We start from the raw sequence: 18,809 nt of genomic DNA, 5'->3' as shown, positions 1-18,809 counted from the left end.
TACATTTCAATGTTTTATTTCTCCAACCCTCTGAGCATTACCAAACAGTTATTATCTGAGCTTCTAACAAACAATTATTCCAGCTCCTAATTTATATTTCAATCATTTTAACTACTGATCTTATGATCACATCCAGGCTCTGATCACATTAGTGTCTATTAACTATGCAGCAACCAATAAAATCTGCATGAGAGACTTATTCCATATATACTCCCTTAGTACAATTTATTAAAATAATGTAGACTATTAACGTTTAAACTAAATGTAATATATATATTTAATATAAAAATTCTCATTACTGTGATTAATAAAATTTTTAGTGTAAGTTGATATTTAGTTAGAGAAAATGAACAAGATAAGCCAACTGAACTATTTCACTTCCATTAATTTAATTAAATATGACTTTTACATTATGTAGGATCACGTACATACCACTGATAATTCTAACATATTTAAGGAATCAAAAAGTAGACCCACTATCAAAGATACAATTAAATCACTAATGGTCTTTCTTTCTTTTTTTTTTTTTTGAGACAGAGTCTCGCTCTGTTGCCCAGATTGGAGTGTAAGTGGCACAATCTTCATTCATTGCAACCCCTGCCTCCTAGGTTCAAGAATTCTCTGCCTCAGCCTTCCGAGTAGCTGATTTTGCAGGTGCCTGACACCACGCCTAGCTAATTTTTGTATTTTTAGTAGAGACAGGGTTTCACCGTGTTGGCCAGGATGGTCTTGAACTCCTGACCTCCCGCCTTGGCCTCCCAAAGTGCTGGGATTACAGGCATGAGCCACCGCGCCCAGTCACTAATGGTCTTTCTAGATAAAGCATACTAATCTCCCTCACTTTACTAGATAGGCTCTCAAGAATTAAACAAGTTGAAAAGCAATACAGTAATACTGCTTGGTTTTCCTCCTTAAGAATCTCTTTGTTTTGGTTTTTTGTTTGTTTATTTGTTTGTTTTCCTTTTCAACTGCACTAGGGTTGTGTGTGTGTATAGGGAAGGGAAGAGACAGGGGCAGGAGGTGAGGGGCAGAGAGAAAGAGAAAGAGAGAAAGTAACAGATACAGAGAATGGGAGAAGCAGATTCCATGCTGGTTCTGTGCATTATCTCTCTTTCTATAGAAATCTTTCCCCAAATAATTTCAGGATGTATATGCTGGTCACATTCCACTTTCTTCCTTCTGACCTTCTGTCTCCAGCTGGACTGACATACCTGCCCTGACACTTTCTAACTTTGTGACCTCTGGTAGGTAAGATAACTACTTCAGCCTGGTTTCTCCATTAGTAAAATGGGAATGGTGTTGGGGGTGGCACTGTAAGGCTTAAGTGAGATGGGTAGATACAGTCCAGCCTTCAGTTGCTACCTCTCAGAGCTGGAAGCCTCTGCTGCTGCCTCTGAAAATGTTGATTGACTACTTGTCTTCAAGCATTAGCACACGGCCAGTATGGCCAAATTATCTTCTACACTTCAAAAGTCTTTCCGAGGCTGCCACAGCCTTGAATCCACCCTATCGCTCTTTTCTGCTTTCCTTGTCTTCTGTGCTGATGGCATTCCGCTGACCCCTACATTGTGCCATGATGGTTAAGGACTAAAAGGTGGAAGAGGAGAGTGAATTGAGCACCAGTACTGGGGTCTGATGGATCTGTGCTTGAGTCTCAGCTTACTGACTGCGTGGCATTGGCTAAGTATTTAGTCTCTTTAAGTCTTGGCTTTCATCTCTACTAAGTGGGATGACCAATAATTTTACTTACTACTGGGGCTTTTTGTGAATACTAAATGGTTACTGCAGATAAAGTGCTTACAAGAGTGTCTGGCCCATAGTAAGAGCTTAATAGCAACACTATCAACAACAAATGAGACAGTGACTCCTAGAACAACAGCACTGCTCTTTGGTGGCTGGATCATGCACTTGTGGTGAGTTTAGGACTTGGGGAGACCCAGAAACATGTCTGCAGCTAGCAGAGCAGTTGGCAGTGTGAAGATTCCATTTTTGAGAAGAACAGAGAGCTTTTTCTATATTATCCTGCTTCCCATAGTGAGGTAGAAAATGGGACACTGGAAGACTCCAACTCCATGTTCATTTTCTGACATTAACTCATTAAAAGAGAAAAAAATCTCCTAAACCAACAAGTAGTGCCAAGGAAAGTCACTGATGCCCCCTCCTTAGGCTCTATCAGGTTATTTTTAAAGGGTCTGCTTGAGAATGACTGAAGCTACGAGTATAACCAGAAACACAGCCACTTTCAGAGGGCAAGATCAAAGAGAAAAAATGAAAATTTACCCCTAAAAGTTGTCACTTTCTGGAATGTACCAACAGCCCTGATGTTTGATAATCAGGTTTCATACCCCAAAGCAAGGTACTTCTGCCTCCATTGCTAAGAAGGGACAAGGATGAGCTGAAAACAAAATGCTGACTTTTGGGTCTACGATAAGCACTAACTTTTGTAATTCTTAAACCAGGAGGAGAACCTGAACCCAGCCTGAATTATCGCCCAATCTCCTTAATAAATGTGGACAGGGAAATCTCAGGAAAGGTGCTGGCTAATAGGCTGGAACAGATATTCCCACACCAAATCCATCCCAATCAGGTAGATTTATTTGGAACAGACAGTCAGGCAATAATAGGAAGCAATTATTAAATTCAGTACAGTGAACTTCTGGAGACAGAGAAGGGCCCATGGCTGCCATTCCACCTCCTTCTCTGAAGGGCTTTTGATCACTTAGCCACCCTGCCCCTCCTCTTCATTCAGCAATAATTTGGACTGAAGGCAGCATTGTTCAAGGGGAGCTCTCAAGACTCACAAGTCCTCCCCGCCCCTCTCAGTAACAAACTAGTTAATAGGACTTGTGTCATCACCTTTGTCAATTTCCTTTGCCCCATGACCCTTATTTTATTTCAAAGTTATGTTAGAAACCTGTAGAAGAGGCTTATTTCCTCTGTCAATAAACCCATTACTCCTAAGAATCTGTCCTTTCTTTGCATTGTAAGGTGCTATTTGGGGGTCAATGGCATGGGCTCCGGAGCCAGACTCTCCCTGATTTGAATTCTGGACCCAGTACATGTCAGCTGGGCATATGACTTAGACTTCCTGTTTCAGGATTTTTTCCTGTGAAATGGGGATCTTGTAGAATGAGCTTCACTGAGGTGTACAAATCAAACAACATCACGCAAGTCAAGGGCAAGTTAATTAAGTTAGTGCCTGACACATAGTAAGTGCCCAATAAATTTTAGCAAGTGTTATCATCACCATCCTTATCATTTTTGCAGGAGTTATCCGTTGCATCTGAGACTCTCTAGTTCCAACTTCACAAGAAATTGATTTCATTTTAATAAATAATTTAAGAAATCTCTCTTCTCTATTTTATTTTCTGAATTCTACATTCCTGAGTAAATCTCAGGTAAAACTCAGCTATCTGTGATTTTTTAAGTTATTTTCACTTGTTCAATATTGCCTCTAAAATTTGTTCAATTTCTCTTTCCCCTTCTTCTGGAGTATTCTTGGGTTATCCCCTAACAAAGCTTTATTGAAAAGCCTTAAGTTGCATCTATTTCATGCCCAATGATTATATTATCTTTTTCACACGTTCCATTAGCTCATATATATATATACACACACACACACACAGACACACACATGCATAATCATGCCCGTGTCTCTATCATTTAACTTTTGATTAATGTGTCAGTTCCTCTGCATTTGCTCTTCCTCCTGTCAATATTTCCTTTAAGTACATTCTCACTTTCAGGTATGGAATCTGTGTCTCAGATTTCTGTAAATTGCCGCTACTTCTAAGTAAAGTGTCTTCTTTGGGTTTAAGAGGGTTTAAGAAGATAGATAGATAGATAGATAGATAGATAGATAGATAGATAGATAGATAGATAGATAGATAGATAGACAGATAGAGATAGATAGATGAGATAGATAGATAGATAGAGATAGATGAGATAGATAGATAGATAGATAGATAGATAGATAGATAGATAGATGATACAGTTTTCACTGATTTCCTGACAGGAAAGAATTATTGATGGCCCTTTTAGTATATGTTTAATATACTTCCACTTTTATCTTTAAGAAGAAGAAAAGATAAAGGTGGAAATATATATGCAATTTCATTATAAGGTGCTATTTAAGGGTCAATGACATGGGCTCTGAAGACAGACTCCCTGATTTAAATTCTGGACCCAACACATATTAGCTGGGCATGTGATTTAGGCTTCCTGTCTTCAGGATCCTTAGCTGTGGAATGGGAATCATGTAGCATGAACTTCACTGGGGGGTTGTACAAATCAAACAAGCTCACACAAGTTAAGGGCAAGTTAACGAAGTTAGTGCTTAACATACAGTAAGTGCTCAATAAATGTTAGCAATAATTGTCATCACCATCCTCATCATTTCTGCAGGAGCTATTCTTTATATAATTTGTATACATATATAGTATGTTTTGTATACTTCCACTGTTATCTTTAAGAAAATGAAAAGATAAAGGTGGAAGTATATAAAGCATATACTAAAAGGAAAAGAAAATCACAAATTCTTTTACCTTCCAAAAATTCATTGACTTCCAAAAATGTACTGCGTTTTAAAATAATGTATCTGTTGAAAATGATAATTTTAATAGCGCCTTGCAGAATAACTAAGTGCTTAGTAAGTTTTGTAAAGCTTTGCAATGAACTGTGCTGAGTCTATGATAAGCTCCAATACTTTCTTCATGGAAGTAAATGACATTTAAGTAAAGTCTTGAAGCATCAAGTGAAGGTGAGAAATGCATTCGGGGCAGAAGCTAAATGACCATGGGCCCAGAGGAAAGAATAATCTAGAGGCCTTTGGCAAGTCAGAAGTCCTGAGTAGAGCTAGGTATGCAGAGGCTATAGGGTGAAGATTCTTTAAGATAAGCCTGTCTTGCTTGTTTTATTGTATATATATATTTAAGCTGTACAAATGATGTTTGGAAACCTACATATAGTGGTTGTATACACTTACATATAGTGGTTAACCACAGACAAGCAAATTTACGTACCCATCATCTCATATCTTTCAGCCACGTCTGAAAAGTTGGATGATGAGGTTGTGAAAAGCCTTGAGAGCCATGCCAAGGAATTTTGACTTCATCCCAGTATCTGGGTCAGCAGAGAGTCATAATCAGAGCAATGATCTGAGTCGATTCATCTGGATTAATAAGGGAAAAGGTAGGAGCAAGAGAGGAGACCCATTAGGAAGCTTCTGAAATGAGTTAGACAAGAAGTAATAAAGGTTTAAATGAGAGTAGTATCAGCTAAAAACAAAAAAAGGCATCGCATCTCTTAGGAGTGAAATTGAAAGGACTGGCAATTAGTTGGATGTGGAATTCCAAGTAAAATATGCTGAAGATGCTGAGCAGACCTCAGAGGGCTACACGTGGCCTCATGGGCTGAGAAGAAAGGCCGAGGTCACTGCAGTATGAATGTTGCGAAAGAAAACTAGAGCTCAGAGGAGTCTGCAAAGGTGGAAGAGGCTAGCCCTGCTGCTGTGTGGCAGCCCAGCAACCCACATCCCCCACTGTCATTACCACACCTGAGCCTGTGGGGACTGATGCTGGGAACAAGTACACCAAAGCGGGTGATGATGAACCAGAGTACAAGGACAGCTGGGGCTTTGGCACTAGGAAGTTGATGTGAGGAAAATTGCAGGGCTTCTCCTGGAGGCCACATTGTGTCTTGGTGGATGACAGGCCAGAGTCGAGCAGCTAAAGGCACCCACTGTGTCATGTGGTTTGGAGAAGCGAGTTCTCAGTGCTGTATGTAGAGAAGCTGATGCCACTGAGCTCCTTTTGCAGTGTGTTCCACCAGGCCACCTATAATACAACAAGCAGCCCATGTACCGCAAAGCCATCTACGAAGTCCTGCCGGTGGCGAGCAGTGTACAGGGGAGCTGTTCCCAGAGAGCTATGACAGCAATGAGAGTGACACTGCCAAGGTCACAGAGTTGCAGAGCAAGTAGATATTCGGATGGACCTTTGGGAGGTTCCAGCCTTTTGCCCCCAAGAGACTGGAGCCACAAGAAGAGGAGAAGAATCCCAGCAAAGAAGTTTATGCACACATGTGGGTTGACCCTGAGGCAACTGCTTATGCACCACCCCCTCCAGCCAAAAAGCCCTGAAAGAGCAGAGCTAAGAAGCTCAACATTGGGCTGGGTGTGGTGGCTCACGCCTGTAATCCCAACACTTTGGAAGGCTGAGGCTGGTGGATCACGAGGTCAGGAGATCGAGACCATCTTGGCCAACATGGTGAAACCCCGTCTCTACTAAAAAATACAAAAATTAACTAGGTGTGGTGGTATGTGCCTGTAATCCCAGCTACTGGGGAGGATGAGGCAGGAGAATCACTTGAACCAGGGAGTCGGAGGTTACAGTGAGCTGAGAGCGCCATTGCACTCCAGCCTGGTGAGAGAGCAAGACTCTGTTTCAAAAAAAACAAAAAAGGAAGCTCAACATCAAGGAGATTGTTGATGAACACACAAGAGTAGCTGGTGTACAAGGTGAGGCAGAAGTGCCAGAACATCAAGGAACTTTGTGTCTCTTGTGGGAGCCTCAATGTCCCTCTGGACAGCCCCTCTTCGTGCTAGGAATATGACAACATTGCAAGAACTGCTTCCTGGAGGGTGCATACCAGTATGATGATGATGGCTATCAGTCCTGCTGCACCATCTGCCACTGGGGGCATGAGGTGCTCATGTGCTGGAACAACTGCTGCAGGTGCTTTTGCGTAGAGTGTATAGACCTCTTGGTTGGGCCAGAGGTTGCCCAGGTGACCATTAAGGAAGATCCCTGGAACTGCTACATGTGTGAGCACAAGGGCACCTATGGGCTGCTGCAGCGATGGGATGACTGGCCATCTCAGCTCCAGATGTTCTTCCCCAATAACCATAACAAAGAATTTGACCCTCTGGAGATCTACTTGCCTGTCCCAGCTGAGAAAAGGAAGCCGCCCATCCAGGTGCTGTCTCTCTTTGATGGGATTGATATGAGGCTCCTGGTGCTGAAGGGCTGGGCATTTGGGTAGACCACTACATGTCTCAGAGGTGTGTGAGGATGCCATCACGGTGGGCATGCTGTGGCACCAGGGGAGGATCATGTATGTTGGGGACGCTAGAACCATCATGCAAAAGCAAAACTAGGAGTGGGGTCTATTCTCTTCAATGACCTCTCCATTGTCAACCTTGCCCACGAAGGACCCTACAAGGGCACTGGCCAGCAGTTCTTTGAGTTCTACCACCTCTGCATCATGCACAGCCCAAGGAGGGAGATGATTGCCCTTCTAGTGGTTCCTTGGGAGTGTGGTGGCCATGGACATTAGTCACAAGAGAGACATCTCACAATTTTTTTATTCTAATCCTGTGCCAAAGAAGTGTCAGCTGTACACCAGAACTGCTATGCCTGTGGTAACCTTCCCAGTATGAGCAGGGCATTGGCATTCACTGTGAGTGTAAGCTGGAGCTGCAGGAGTGTCTGGAGCATGGCAGGAGAGCTAAGATCAGCAAAGAGAGGACCATTACTACTAGGTCAAACTCCATAATGCAGGGCAAAGACCAGCATCTCCCTATCTTCATGAATGAGAAGGAGGACACCTTAGGTGCACTGAAATGGAAAGGGTATTTGGCTTCCCTGTCCATTATACTGACATCTCCAACATGAGCCATTGGGCAAGGTAGTGAGTGTTGGGTGGGTCGTGGACCATGGCAGTCACCTGCCATTTCTTCACTCCACTGAAGGAGTATTTTGGTTGTGTGTAAGGGACATGAGGGCAAACTGAGGTAGTGACACAAGGTTAAACAAACTAAAATTAAAAAAAAAAAAAAACTACAAAACATAGTAAAACCTAGCAATGTAAGGATGGAGAGAAGTATCAGCACCCAGAAGAGAAAAAAGGAATTCAAAATGAAACTACAGAGGCAGAAATAATGGAGGGCTTTGTCTTGCAAAAAGAGTTGGACATCATCTCCTGATTTTTCAATGTTTTTCTTCAGCTCTATTTAAAAACAAAACCGAGTTCCCTTCCCTTCCTCCTCCGCCCCCCGCCTATGTTTTTTTTTTTTTTTTTTTTGTAAACACTTTTGTTTTCTACTATTTTCCATTCATGTTGCTGCAAAAGACATGGATGGAGTTGAAGGCCATTATGTTAAGCAAATTAATGCAGAAACAGAAAATCAAATACCACATATTCTCACTTATAAGTGGAAGCTAAACATTGCATACATATGGACACAAAGAAGGGAACAACAGACACGGGGCCTACTTGAGGGTGGAGAGAGGGAGGAAGTTGAGGATTGAAAAACTACCTAATCAGGTACTATGCTTATTACCTGGGTGGTAAAATAATCTGTACACCAAACCCCTGTGACACACAATTTACCTATATAACAAACATGCACATGCACCCATGAACCTGAAACAAAAGTTAAAAAAAGGATGGGGGGGATGTACTATGTCTTTTGGCTCCAAACCCACCTTTCTATGTTCAGCTTTGGGATGCTGGACATGGGACTCTACAAACATCCTTTCTCCTTGGCTAGCTGGCTTCCTACTGTGTTCTACTAATGGGAACGACAGAAAGAGACAGAAAACCTCAAGAGGCAGAAGGGGCATGCTTCTTCCTATTTGCTCACTGTTCTAGTCAGCATCACCCCAGCTACAGCCCTTCGCTTTGGAAATGGCAGTTATTTCCAGTTTCCAGTTATTTTCCACTTCTACAATCAGTGTCATGTTGCACCCCTTCAGGTATTAGAGGGGGCTCTTTCCAGAGGTCCAAGACCCAGCTTCATAAAGACTTTTCTCCTAGTCTGTAGCTTCTAATAATAACAGCCTTCCCCTTGAGGCTCAGATTGGGTTTAAGAAACCTGACTTTGTAAACTGTACACCAAGTTAGTATACAGTAGTTATTAAAAGGAGAACAAATACTATTTTTTTCTAGTTGAGAATCAGGACAAGAAATTAGGTGGGTTGGATCATATTCCAAGGTCTGACTCTCTTTCCATCTTGTCTGTGCTCAAAGCACTCATTTGGTACCTAGGCTAGATAATGTCACCTGTACACATGATTTGGGGTCAACGTGGTCCACATTGTCCTCATTTTGTCTATGCCTTGACTATTGGATCAGTCAAGAGGTAAACCCACCAAGCTAAGTAGACCCTTCCACCAGCATATCAAAGAGCAATCATCTTGGTTGCACTGTCTTATTCAGACTTTTCTCTTCCAGTCCTTAATGGTGTCAGACTTCCACAAGACGCCACATTCAACATTTGAGTTATTTTGCAAGAGAAAGTTTAAATCAATTGAAAAAAGAGGAATCAACTTCAATAAGAAATACAACAGGAAAGAGGAAAAAGGAATCTGTCTTAGTAATAATTAGACTCTTCTTAAAATAAAATGTATTTCCTGAATGTACCATAATTTCTGAGGTTGGCAGACCTTGGTGCCTGTGCCTCATTGTTCTATCTATCAAACTAAAGGCCATGAAAAGCTCTGAACCACAATGGAAAAAACACATCAAGATCTAAAAGATGCTATCAAAGACCTCTCTGGGGAACACCGTCTTCATGGAATCACCAGAAAGAAGCCCAGGCTGAGTCTTTAAGAAACTTAAGAAAAATTATGCAAACAACTTAATCTCAGCTCCAGGGACTTCCTCTTACTAAAATCCATGCTAACTCAAACACATAAAATGATTAGGACCACCTTTTCAGTACACGGTTTTGTTTCATAAACTAAAGAGCCCTGTGTTGTCTGAAACAATAGAGAAATTAACTTGATCTGAGCTGCTGTTTGGGCCTGAATTTTGAAAAGCTGTGCCTCTTAATTCTACCCTGAGTTTAAAATATGGCACACCTGGACAGTCTGGTTCTCTCCAGGGAATGTACTAACTCTGGATTTTTTTATACTTCTGAAGTCCACCATATGGAACAACTGTGTCATTAAAATGGGCATTAAAAAGATTTGTTCACTCAGCTAGATTTAGACAGATAGTAATATTTGGCAATTATATAGTCCCTCTCACCTGTCCATCTCAAAGTAAGCAATTTATAAACACATATTGTTATAAACTTTTTATAAGCCGGAGGATGTCAGCTTTTCCCTCTGAAGAAAACAGCTCCTGCATGCCATACACTAAATCCATACCAAGTAAGAGACGGTGCAAAATCAAAAAACAAAATATATACACCTAATCTGTACTCATACAAATTTAAAATAAAATTTAAAAAAAAGCAGTCCAAGAATGTTAAGTATCTAGTATCTGAAATAGTAACTACAATTTGTCCACCCTGAGCAGGGAAAAACAGAAACACTGCATGTATTGAAAATATTTGTTTTCTTTTTTCTAGCCTTGGATCCACAAAAACAGAATTTTTCATAATAGTTATAATACTGTTACTTAAATAACTGTGAATAAAATTGGTTAAAACCTCATAACCACTTCACTTTAGCAATTCAGTGTCTGGCAATAAGAATTAATAGTCTCCCTATGCAATTTCAATTAGGTTTTCCATAATTGCCATCCATTTGCATATCTAGCTCTTTAGGTCTATTTCTCAGTAGTTCAGAACTCAGAGATGTAGAAAGATAGTTCATTGTTCTTTACAGACCACTAACATTCCTTGGAACATAATATATGCATATAACTTATTTATATTTCTCTTTTCTTCTGACCTCAGTCTGTCTATTAAACAATGCCTGCTTTCCTTTTCACACCACCTTTATTTACTCTGTGACTTCTTTACTTGTGTAGCACAAAAGATTTCTAGGGTATAAATGTCACATACTCAGGAAAAGAACTGAGCTTCAGACTATTTTCATTTATCAAACATGTTGATACAGATTACAAAAACATAAATATGGATTAAAAATATATCTTACATATACATACATAACTTCACAAAAGTTAGAGAGGGTAGGACAAAGCTCATTGTATCAAATTCAGCTCCTGGGAGGTGCGGAAGGGCCAATAGTGTGAATAGAACATCTAGGCAAATATTCCACAAGAGATGAATGCATTGTTTGCAACTCAGTGGACAAATGCTTGAGGGGATGGATTCCCCATTCTTCATGATGTGCTGATTTCACATTCCACGTCTGTATCAAAACATCTTATGTACCCCATAAATATACATATGTATATACCTACTATGTATGCACACACACAAAAAATACTTTTTTAAATGAGATGAATGGATGAAATAAGGCAGCCAATTACGGACGGTCTCAGGTGATCAAAAAGATTCCTGTCTATATAGTCTGGATAATATATGCTTAATATAAGAATATCTTCTACTAATGATTCCCGGATGATAACATTTTAAAGTATCAATTTTTAAAGAGGTTACTTATAATGAGCATGTTTTCCATAATGTTTAGGAAAGATTGGAAACTCAAACAGTTACAGGAACTAGACAGGTAATATTAATGAGTGAAATATGCAGGTGTATAATAACGGGGAGAAGTATATAGTAACAATAGTTTGTTGTGATTTATATCCTAATGGAAATTCTTTCTATAAGCACATAGCATATATGTTTACATATTTATTGATAGGTGCATATGTAAACGTGGAAATTAAGTACCTACACACACATGCATATACATGTATGTTCCATAATTTTTAAATAAATCTGATACAACCCTATTAAACGGGACACACATGCACCCTTTGAAATGGGTAGCTGCCTCTCAGCTCAAGGCAATCGCTTTCTTGCAAGAATGTAGGCCCAATAAGGACAGATATTCTGACTTCTCAACAAGAACTGCAAGTTTTCACTTTTTTGAAAGCGAAATATTTTAATTTTTAAATGTTGGCTCCAATTTTCTTTAAACCCTCACATGTCAAGTAACAGCACGTCAACTAGTCAAATCTTGTTCTTTAGCTATAAGCTTGCAATCATTAGTGCCCAATAAAGCTTGTATTTTGTGTCTGGGAAGAAAATGAGGGGAAACCATACATTGTTTAAAGTTTAGTTTTTGGCATCCACAGAAATAAAGATTTATAATATAAATTAAGTTCACTATTTGAAAATAGTTATATTTCTTGAAAAATTGTGTTTGTGAATGAGATTTGTCCTCAATACACAAAAAGCTTTTTTAAATCAGGAAGAAAAATGGACACAAAAAGTTATGTATAAGAATATGTGTAAATTATATGAACATGCAAATATTAGAAAGAAAAAGCACATGACTATTAAACATAGAAAAGGATGGTTAACCCCAGTGTTATGCAACTCATTGAAAATTTTTAAGGATTATAAACATAATTAAAATATCATAAAAATGAATTATGCAATATAAATGAACAAATTTATATTAGATATAATTATATAATAATTTTATATATTTATATAAAGTAATTTTTATAATGCTTATGTATAATTATATACTATATATGTTAAGGAATAGCAAGAGTGATTTTTACTCCAGTTCCCAGTAAGTTCCTCATCTCCTTCTGAAACCACCTCAGTCTGAACTTCACTGTCCATGTGACTATCAGCATTTTGGTCACAACCATTCGACAAGTCTCTAGGAAGTTCCAAACATTCCCTCATCTTCCTGTTTTCTTCTGAGCCCTCCAAACTGTTCCAATCTCTGCCTGTTACCCAGTTCCATAGCTGCTTCCACATTTTCAGGTATCTTTATAATAGTACCCTACTCCTGGTAACAATTTTCTGTATTAGTTCATTCTCACACTGCTATAAAGAACTACCTGAGACGGGGTAATTTATAAAAAAAAAAAAAAAAAAAAAGAGGTTTCGTTGACTCACAGTTCTACAGGCTGTACAGGAAACAGCTGGGAGACCCAAGGAAACTTACAATCATGGGAGAAGGCGAAGGGGAAGTGAGCACATATTCATGTGTTAGAGCAGGAGAGAGAGAGAGAGAAAGGGGAAGTGCCACACACTTTTAAATCATCAGATCTCTTGAGAACTCACTCACTATCATGAAAACAGCAAGGAGGAAATTTGCCCCCATTATCCAATCACCTCCCACCAGGTTTCTCCCTTACCATTGGGAATTACAAATCAATATGAGATATGGGTGGCGACACAGAGCCAAACCATATCACAATCTGTGAGTAGTAACTGAAAACAAGGAAAGAAGGTATTTTTCTATACCAATAATAATGCTTTTTTCTGCACTGTGATTACTGAAAGTTTTATCTCTACCATTTGTCTTTATTTTCTATTGGTTCCCATTTTACTGTTCTCTCTTACAAAGAAAAAAATCACCTTCTCTGGTGCCCCTTTATTAATTACAAAAATATATTTCTTGTTGTTCCTTTGTCTTGCGTGTTTCTTCCCAACTCAAGTACTTTACTCAAAACTAACCTGAGCTCAATGTCAGATTTCTTTTCAACATTTCACCTGCCTGGATTATATCTGACAGATTCCTCTCTCCAGCTAAAGTTGCGACTATTGAAGACAAAGGCAGGCCAGTGAATTTGGGGACATGGGGAATTATCTTGTTTTCTTACATCACATCCTGCAACTAGAGGCAATTACTTTGTCACTGCCCTTGTCTTGCTTCTACTAGTTTTTTGGTTTTGGAAAACACCATTTAACTATGTCGTGAACACCTTAGGAACTACTCACAGATGCACATCTCACTTGTTTCTTTGCTGTTGTTCTGAGCTACTCATGCTGTGCTCTGCCCATACGTCCCTTCCCATCAACTGGCACCCCTCAATAGTGATCTGAGCCTTTTTCTTTCAAAGCATCTTCCTGTAACACAGAGATCAGAAAATTCCTCTTAGTTTTGCTGTGTCTTTTCTCTTACTCATAAACTCTGACTGCTGTGTTTTCTGTCTTCAAACTCACAGCAAGCTCTGTCCTTCGTCCGCCAGGAAAAAGTCATACAAGCAGAGACCCTGCCTGACAGACCCTGTTCCCACCTATTATCAGCATACTCAAGATGAAATGCGTACTTAAGATGAAATAAAATAAAAATAGCAATACATTTCCAACTTCAAACAAGAAAAAGAAGATACATTTCTCCCCATTTCTCCCACTAAGTACAGCTAAAATCCTTTAATTTTATATATAAAGCAAGCATAAGAAGATTGTAAGAAGCAGAGAAAAGAAAACTAACTAGGAAAATTTGGATCCAAGAACAGATGTGGCAGTGTATTCTCTGCATTTTCACTTGCTTTCTCTGTACCCTAAACTAGGTACTTGAGAAGGCTGTAATATATTACAGCTATTTTGGAAAAAGTTCTGGCAGTTTCCTGTAAAACTATACATAGACTTACCCTATGACACATCAATTTCACCCCTAGATATTTATGCAATGGAAATTAAATCCTATGTTCACAAAGTCCATAAAAATAACATTCATGACAGTTTTATTCATAATAGAAAAAAACTGGAAACTGCCCATTGTCCATCAATAGAAGGGATAAACAAACTAATATTTTAATACAATGAAATACTACTCAATAAAAATGTATAAACTCTCAATATGTACAAAAACATGGATGAATCAAAAATATTAAGCTGAATGAAAGAAGCTAGATACAGGAGTAGAACACACTGTATGATTCCATTTATATTAAATCCCAGAACATATAAACAATGCTATAGTGAAAAAGATCAAAATTGTTATTGTCTCTGAGGAATGCAACAGGGAGTGACTGGGAATAGACATGATGAAATAATAGATATATTCTTCCTGATATAATAGGTATATTTTATAACTTGATAGGGGATTATGTTACACAGGTATATGAATTTCTTAAATTTCAGCAATTATAGCCATAATTGTATATTTTATCATATATGAAGTTTACATCAGCAGTAAAGAATCGTAAAGAAATATTGAACTCTAGTTAATATTATTCATGCTGAAATATTTAGGTTGAAATGTAGTAATGTCTGCAATTTATTTTGGAATACAAGAAATATGACAGATTAATGGATAGATACATATCCAATAAGCAAGCATTATAAATAATAATGGTAGAATCTAGGTGGTGGATATACTCACTGTAAACTTCTTTCAAATTTTCTTTATGTTTGAATTGTTTATATTAAAATATTAGAGAGTAGAAATGGCCATACATATGTAATTCTTTTTCAAGACTCTATTTTGTTGGAACATTTCTTTTTTTTTTTTTTTTTTGAGATGGAGTCTCGCTCTGTCGCCCAGGCTGGAGTGCAGTGGCACTATCTGGGCTCACTGCAAGCTCCTCCTCCCGGGTTCACGCTGTTCTCCCGCCTTGGCCTCCTGAGTAGCTGGGACTACAGGCACCCACCACTACGCCCGACTAATTTTTTGTATTTTTAGTAGAGACGGGGTTTCACCGCGTTAGCCGTGATGGTCTCGATCTCCTGACCTCGTGATCCGCTCGCCTCGGCCCCGCAAAGTGCTGGTATTACAGGCGTGAGCCACCGCGCCCGGCCGTAACATTTCTTTATTTCATTACTTGTTTATCCTTTAGCCAGTGCCACACTTTCTTACTTACTGTGGCTTTATATTAAGTTCTTCTCCTTCAAGATTATCTTGACTATTTTTGACCCTTTACTTTTACCATAAATTTTAGAATGAACTTGTCAATTTTCACAATATTTCCTCTAGATTTTGATTGAAATTGAATTGCATCTATGGATCAATTTATATGGGAAATAAACACCTTTACAATATTGGATCTCCAATTCTGTTCCTCTATTTATTCAGATCTTTTTAGTTTATTTTGATAATATTCTGAAGCTTTCAGTATATTCGTCTTAAACCTCTTTTTGATCTTTTTTTCTTAAGCATTTGGAATTGCTTTATTTTATTAAAACATTATTTTTTTAATTGATGGTTGTATATAAAAATACAATGAAATGAACCAGAGATCCTTGGAGAAATGCCTAATTCTAGGACTGGAGCATGTCAGAGAGCCAGAAAGTAAGAAAGTGCTCAAAAACAGAAGAAAAAATCACACATTGATGAGAGCATGTCAAAGGAACACAGGTGCCAACTGAAAGAGCTCTCAACAGTCAAAGCTGGAACAATTTGCACAACAAAATAAAACAAAATTGTATTTACTGGATCATAAGCTAAAATATAAAATAAATATCCATGAGTCAATACTGATATCAATAAATTATTGAATAAATAAATACAGGGAAAGAGACACATCTCTCTTGTAAAAGAGTTAAAAATAATTTATATGGATACCCATCCCTTAACAAAAGGGAGCATAAATTCCCACTTTTTCAATGGGGGCTGCCCACAGTGACTCCATTTAAAAAGTTTAGTATAGAAGGGAAGGTAGGGTAGAGTAAATGGAAAATCCTGGCAAACATCACCTCAACCAGGTGATCAAGGTCAACATCAACAGCGATAAATCATGCTGATAGTGTGTGCCCTTTAGATAACATGATTTAAATGGCACTTTACCTCTATGGTCTTTCTCCCGAAAAGCCATAACCACAGTCTAGTCATTTAAAAAAATCAAAATCAAACAAATTCCAATAGAGAGGGAGTCTACAAAATACCTAACCACTACTTCTCAAAATGTCAAGGTCATTAAAACCAAGGAAAGCCTAAGAAATTGTCATAGTCAAGAGAAGCCTAAAAAGGCCTAACAACTAAATGTAACATGGCATCTTGGATGAGATCCTATAATAGAAAAAGGGCATTAGATAACAAACTAAGGAAATCTGAATGAAATGTGGGCTTTAGTTGATAACAATGCATAAATATTGGCTTATTCATTGCAATATTAAAGGAACTCTATTTGTTGAACTTGTATCCAGAAACCTTAATAAATTTACTTACTAAGTTTCATAGATTATCTGTATACTGTTTTGAATTTTCTGTATAGACAATCATGTCATCCATGAATAATGACAGTTTTATAATTTCCTCTCTAATTCATCTATCTCTTTTTTCCTTGCTTTATTGCTATGGATAGGACCTTCAGCACTACATTAAACAGAAGTGGTGACAGCACCACTTTGTTCCTATATAAAGCAGAAAGTTCTCAACATTTCACCATGAAGAACAATTTTTACTAGAAATTTCCTGTACATACTCTATTACATTAAGGAAATTCCTTTCTATTTCTAGTTAGCTGAGATTTCTTTTTTTATCATAAACGTGCTTTCTGCTATACCAATTAATATAGTCATATAATTCTTTGTTTTATTAATGTGGTGAATTATATTGTGTCATTTTTTTCAAATGTTAAACCAACATTGCATTATTTGAATAAACACCACTTGGTTGTGATGTATTATCCTTTTTACAAATCACTAGATTAAGATTTCTAAAGATGTTATTTACTATTTTTGTATCCAGATTCATGAGAGGAATAAGCCTATAATTTACCTCTCATATTATTTGTCGAGATTTGTTATCAATACACTGCTAGCTTCATAAAGTAGGTTGGGAATTGTTTTCTGTTTTCCTACTCTTTAACAGCATTTGTATGAGATTGATATTATTTCTTCTTTCAATGTATGTGAGAATTTACTAGTGGAGCCAACTAAGTGTAATGATTTCTTTGTGGCAAGGTTTAAATTGCAGATTCAATAGTAGTTATATATCTAGGACTATTTATATTTTTGATTTCATCTTGTGTCAGGTGGGATACATTGTCTATTTTTAGTAATTAATTCCACATGAGTCTTCAATCTCATTCTCAAAGTTGTTCTCTGACTTTTTTTGTTTTTAATACCTGAAGGATCTGTAGTGATATCTCCTTTTCAACTCCTGACATTGGCAATTTATGACTTTTCTTTTTTTCTTAAACTTGGTAAGAGTTTATTGATTATGTGGGGTTTTTTCCCCCAAAGATTTGACATGTGGTTGCCCATATGACTTTCCCCAAATCCAGCTGAATGTCTATAAGAAATATATCCTTCTCCATGTCCAGCATCATGGAACTCCCAAGCATTCATATTCAAAAGCACAACAAAGTTTTTTTAAAAGGCACTAAAAATGAAACAAAAATCAAATCGACAAATCCTTCCTAACTCTCAGCCTTACATAGAGAGTATTAGAAGGGACTATAGTAAGAAATAAAGCTTGACAGAATGCATTTTTGAAAATAGTGTGCTTTGATGAAAGAAAGACTCACATTAAGGAAACATGCTTCCCCATAGGTTGCCCGGAGGTCCTTCTGTTCTCAAGTTGAGATGATCTGGCCAGGCAGCCACAAAAATGATGATGTAGTCATGTTGTGAAACCAATCAATAAACTTCGACAGAGGTGATGAGGGAAAGAGAAATTTTTCTAGAAGAGCCTAAGAATGGAAAAATTTCCTAATTGTTCTATCTGTGTGAAAATTGAGGACAAAGGAGCTAATAAATCACCTCTTAAGGTTTCCTCCAGCTTGATTCATTCACAAGTCAGCAGAAACTGACTTAAGATAACAAAACTCTTGGATTTGTTTAAACACATGTACATTTGATTTTTGTAGTGAAACTGTCTTGAGACATTCAAAATTCTATTAATGTATTATTGCCCTGTTCAACTAGCATATCAAAATACAATAAAAATCTCACTAAACATACTTATCAGGAATTGGAATTTTAACATGTCTTATATAACATAGTTATTTTATATATATATATATATATATATATATATATATATTTTTTTTTTTTTTTTTAAGTACCCATATATCCTGTTAAAAATAAAAACTAGTGTTTAGGAATAGCTATTGCCTGATAAAACTACCCATTGACTTCTTTGCTAGACAAATACAGCTCGTAAATTGACACATTTCAGTCCATCTGTAAGTACAGCATGTTCCACATCACAATTATAACACAGGAATCTTAACTTTAAATGAGACAAAAC

General features: G+C 37.8%; 1 long non-coding RNA gene and 1 pseudogene across 1 annotated transcript in view; one reads left to right on the top strand and one right to left on the bottom strand.

Annotated features, from left to right (window-relative positions):
• Window positions 1-6,242, bottom strand: part of LOC110741070 — a 50,679-nt gene extending 44,437 nt beyond the window's left edge. Inside the window, exon 1 of the long non-coding RNA XR_002516704.2 lies at window positions 5,022-6,242. This is a non-coding gene — a long non-coding RNA (uncharacterized LOC110741070). The remainder of the gene's footprint in view (window positions 1-5,021) is intronic.
• Window positions 5,441-7,771, top strand: LOC101002984 (annotated as a pseudogene).
• Window positions 7,772-18,809: the final 11,038 nt, after the last annotated feature.

The sequence above is a fragment of the Papio anubis genome, chromosome 14 (assembly GCF_008728515.1).
Source record: "Papio anubis isolate 15944 chromosome 14, Panubis1.0, whole genome shotgun sequence".
Lineage (NCBI taxonomy): Eukaryota > Metazoa > Chordata > Mammalia > Primates > Cercopithecidae > Papio > Papio anubis.
The sequence above is the reverse complement of the archived record's forward strand: the minus strand, read 5'-3'. Positions and strand labels throughout refer to the sequence as shown.